The sequence below is a fragment of the Marmota monax genome, unplaced genomic scaffold, assembly GCF_021218885.2.
Source record: "Marmota monax isolate L192 unplaced genomic scaffold, Marmota_monax_Labrador192_F-V1.1 WCK01_AAM20220418_F8-fsc00102, whole genome shotgun sequence".
Taxonomy (NCBI): domain Eukaryota; kingdom Metazoa; phylum Chordata; class Mammalia; order Rodentia; family Sciuridae; genus Marmota; species Marmota monax.
In genome coordinates, this window is record NW_026692494.1 from 800,199 (window position 1) to 805,169 (window position 4,971).

Sequence of the window (4,971 nt, forward strand, 5' to 3'; positions counted from 1 at the left end):
GATGAAATTCTCAGGGCTCCAATCAAACAATTAGGTGGAGACTATTAGCTCGTGTCACCACAGATTCGCGTAAATATTTTCCTGGCCCTTTCAGCCTTCACCAAGTTTTCTAAGAGTGAACCAGAACAAAATTTGCTACCCCTCCTTCAGGCACTACTTCTGTGTATCCCAGAAAGGAAATGGTGTTTCAGCAATGGAAATCATGGGTCCAAACCAAAGAGCTACAGAAAGAGCAAAATCAGGTTTCAAGTCAAGTTAGATGTACCTTGTCATTGCATTGTTTCATGATTTAGATGAATGTTGGGCCAGAGTATCAGGCATTGATGACTCCCCAGGACTCCTGTCACTTCAGCTGACTCTAGACACCTAAGTACAAAGTAAATGACTAATCATAAATGAGAAGCTGGTTTACTGATGAGTTTCCTCAAGACTTACTTTGTGTCTCTGTTCCTCAGACTGTAGATAATGGGGTTCAGCATTGAAGGGACCACAGAGTACATCACTGAAGCCACTGCAGTCTTCCTGGGGGAGTCAGTCACTACAGAGCTAATGTACACCCCAAAACCTGTCCCATGGAACAAGGAGACAACAGACAAGTGAGACCCATATGAGGAAAGGCTTTATGTTTTCCTTCTGATGATGGCATGCTCAAGACAGAGGACACAATGTGAATATAAGAATAAATGATACCAGAGAGAAGAATACCACCAAATATGCGAGTTTCAATATATATATGTTAGGGTCTGTAAACAAGTCAGGATGGCGCCTGGCATTTTGCCAGAGAAATGTTAGAGTCTGTAAACAATTCTGGATGGCACCTGGCAAAATGCCAGAGGGAGTGGTTTGTGAAGTAATGCCATTGAGCCATTAAGTGTGGAGATTCCTTATTGGTTGACTGCTGTATGTTAATTAGATAAGCTATGTGGAATGTATAAATACCTCTGTTGTCCTACAATAAACGGCTCCCACTCCTGCTGTATCAACGTACACAAGTTGTTCATCACCCCTGGGGTTATTTTGCTGCAGCCGGACTGCGGTATATATATATGGTTGTCATCAATGAGAGTATCAGAACAGTCCAGCCTGATGATCTGAGGAAGTTCCCAGAAGAAGTGGGGGTCTCCAGGTCTGTGCACAAGGACAGCCTCAGTATCATCAGAGTGTCAAACAGGGCATCCACAGTGCTGATGGACAGATGGACAGAGATGTCAGCACCAGGAAGACACAGAAGGTGTGGTTTATGATGGTTGTGTAACTCAGGGGATGGCAAATGGCCACATAGCCGTCATAGGCCATCACTGCAAGGAGAAAATTTTCCAAGACAGCAAAAACGATGACAAAGCAGACCTGGGAGAGGCGGCCTGGGTAGGTGATGCTCTGGTGCTGGGTGTGGATATTTGACAGCATCTTGGGGATGGTGCTTGTACTTAAACAGATGTCATTGAAAGACTGCAGAGGAAGAAGTACATGGGGGTGTAGAGGTGGGGGTCAGAACTGACAGCCAGGATGATGAGCAGGTTTCCCAGGATGGTGACCAGGTACATGGACAGGAACAGGCTGAAGAGGAGGGGCTGCAGGGCTGGGTCCTCTGTCAGTCCCAGGAGAAGGAATTCTGAAACAGCTGTGTGGTTTATGGGTTCCATGTAGTTGAAGATTCTGATGGAAAAGTTGGAGGTGAAAAGATGACAGAATGTTTGTATAGCTGCAGCCTCATTGAGTTGATGATAGAAATGCCGAGCAACTCTGGGCTAGAGGACCAGCGGTCTGTGCTTCAGCAAGCCCTGTGGATGGCTCAGATGTATGCAGAGTGTTGAGAACCCGTTCATTATATACAAAACCTTTCTTGTGGCTGGTTGTGGAATCCATGAATATTCTGATGTTTTCCCCTGTCCTTTCTCTCTCTCTCAGTCCTTCTTCACTTGCTCCTCCTTTGCGTCCACTCCCTTTATAAAACATATTTTTAACTGAACACCAACTCTGTTTCATGTGCTGTGCTAAATGCTTAGATGGAAACAAGCTCAGATACATGCTATTCAGTCAGAATCACCCCTGCCTTAAAAATGTCATGAATGCAGTTTTGAAATCTGTCTCCTAAAGTGATGGTTCCCTAACTTGGCTTACTTTAGAATCACCCAGAAGTCTTTTCCAATTGCAGATATGTTAGTTCTTATGAGCGTCCCCGTTTACTCACAAGGACACCTAGTAAGGTGAGGTTATGTCATGGATGTGGGATTCTCAGTGAGTGCTTGGCCCAGACTGGGTTTGAGCTCTGATATTCTTGATGCTGAGTTCATTCTAGACCAAGATCTCCCAATACCTCTGGACAGTACAGAACCAGCACTGTGAAACGATCACTCAGAACTCATAACTTTCCTTTATAATTGTAGTATTTTCTTCCTGACCAAAGCTTCTTGTCTTTTCCTTGCCTTCACAGTGTGTCCACCTCAGCCAGCTGCCATGCTACATGCAGGTGATCCCAGCTACTGGACAGGCTAGGGCAGGAGGATTGTAGCTTGGAGGCCAGCCTGGCCAGCTCAGTGGAACCCAGTCTCAAGAACTCATGTTTCTTAAATATATTCTAAAACGCCTTCATCTCTATACATGACATTTCTTGTAGCTGATGGGCTGCATCCATTACGGTGGACCTGAGAAAACATCAAAGTGCTGCCTCCATGCTTGAAGGTTATAAGTCCTCCCCCTGGAAACACAAGTCCTCCTGTATAGCGATGGATTCTAAGAGAAGCTGGGCAACTCCAAGTGTGACCTTCTCTCTCATTCTCAGGGAGTTCTTCCCTTAAGATGACAGGTGGCATTATCGATTTTAAAGAAAAGACAATCAGCTCAAAAGAAGGACTAAGTGAAATATAGAGACATCCAAGAACACACGAAAATAGAAACACTTCCCTAAAATGCACACTTATAAGAAACACACACTTACAAGACAGTCAGGGTCCTGCTAGGAGTGTCTCTGTGGTACAATGGCCTTTGTCCACAGGGAGAGGCAGAAGATGCTGGGACAGCATTTACCTTTTGGTAGGGTGTTGACATCAAGACTTAACTTTATCCAGACTCCACCACATGCTTTGTGAATGGAACAGATACTCAATTCAAGAGAAGCTGGATGATCTATTTCTACCACTGGAACTGCGTGATTGATATTTTAACTTACCAGATTGGGGTTTTCATTTGGTAATGTATACATACCTCCAATCCTCACTTTGAACATTTGAATCTATATGGATTTTATTCAATTTTACTTCAATTAACCTGGAAAGAACTTGGGGGATGTCTCATGTTGAGAAACAAAATACAAAGGCAACCAGCACCATGTTGGCCTATAGGAGCCTAATATTTGTCTCCTTTTTAATTCTTATGGAGTGTCAGTGGTAGCACTCTATATTCCTTGATGGAAAGGATGTGTCAGGGCACTTGAGGAAAGACAAAAGAAAGAGAACCTTCCTAGTGTGATAAATGCAAATATCAGGGTAGTGCTTAATGTGCTGAAATGATCACTGGGAATGATGGTCATGTGGAAAAATAAGAAGAAAACTTTAATGAGTCCCACCATTTTTTTTGGCTGAGGCATATTTTAAAACATCAGAATTAAATTGAATTACATAATAAATTCAATAGATACATAATATATGCAAAATATTAAATATTTGACTTTATTTACCTGGCTGAATTCAAGAGGACGGTTGTTCAACATCTCAGCTGGATATTGATCTAGAAGGTGTGCCTTCAGGAAATGTAGGCTGACCCAATGAGGCAGTGGAACCCTGGTCAGGATGGCTCATCTGAGGGAGGAGGCTCAGGTGCTGCCTCCTGGCTGGGCACGGCTGCCCCAGGACTCCTTGGCTCCCCGTTCCTCTTCTCTGCTGGGCTTCTCTTCTTCCTCCTCTAGCAGCTGAATAAGCAGCATGGACTCTTATGGAAATGCAAGACCTCCTGTAGAGCGATGGATTCTAAGGGAAGCTGTTTTAAAAAGAAAACTAACACGGAGCTCCATCTCCACCTATCAAATGACTGATGAAATCCCGTCCAGTGTGCGGAGTGTCTGGGAGCAGCAGCATGGTTCTGCCTTGTATGGATTTCCTAATTGTTTCTCTATTAGAATCAACAAGCCATCATCGTTCCTCAAATTCATCTAATGTGAAGGAAAAAAAAAACTGAAACTATTGGGATGGAATTGAAAATGGCATTGATGAAATGGTGAGCAGGGAGTAACTGCTAAGTCTGTATTTTTGACTGTCAGCAGTGATGAAAGAGAATGTATAGAAGATTTTTTGAAAATTTTAAGAATAAAAAAATATGGTCCAGCAAAGAGCTGTCTGACCTGGGGGACACCCTGGGTGTTTGCAGTTGGGGTAGTGGTGCAGCCAGTAGCTGATCATTTTTGCCCGATAAAAATTCATTTTTATAAGATTATAGTGTGTTGTAATCACTGTTTAGAGATCCCTGTACTATTATCATATAAGTGCTTCCTTTTGACTTTGTTAGAGTTGAAATCTGATAAATGAATCCATGCCTCATGGTTGCTATCACCCTGCTTTGCAGAATCAATCATATTGTGTTTCATGGTTATCCATTCATTTTCAAAATCCCTATTTATGTATTGTGACATTAAAAATCAGAGATACTGTGGTGTTGAAATATTAGCATATATGTTTTTTGCTTCTGTGAATCAGGTTGTTGAATCTTTTCTAAGAATTGTGAAGGAAATAAAAGATTTATAAACTTGGGGTGAACCTATTGACTGTATCAGTAACTACTCACCTTTGGTTAGTTCTAAAGGTTTTTTTTTTTTAAGTGTTGAACCATTTTACTTAAGAAGCAGATATTCCTGCCCTTCCATATAATTCCCCAAACACTTTTACTTAGTCTGATAATCTAAAGGGTGTACAGTATAATTTAATTAACTTAAATTTCTCTTACAAAGGAAATCAGTGTTACTTCACATAGAACTGGACT

General features: G+C 42.2%; 1 pseudogene; it reads right to left on the reverse strand.

Moving 5' to 3' along the window:
• Window positions 1-431: 431 nt before the first annotated feature.
• On the reverse strand, window positions 432-1,544 carry LOC124092276 (olfactory receptor 7G2-like; annotated as a pseudogene).
• Window positions 1,545-4,971: the final 3,427 nt, after the last annotated feature.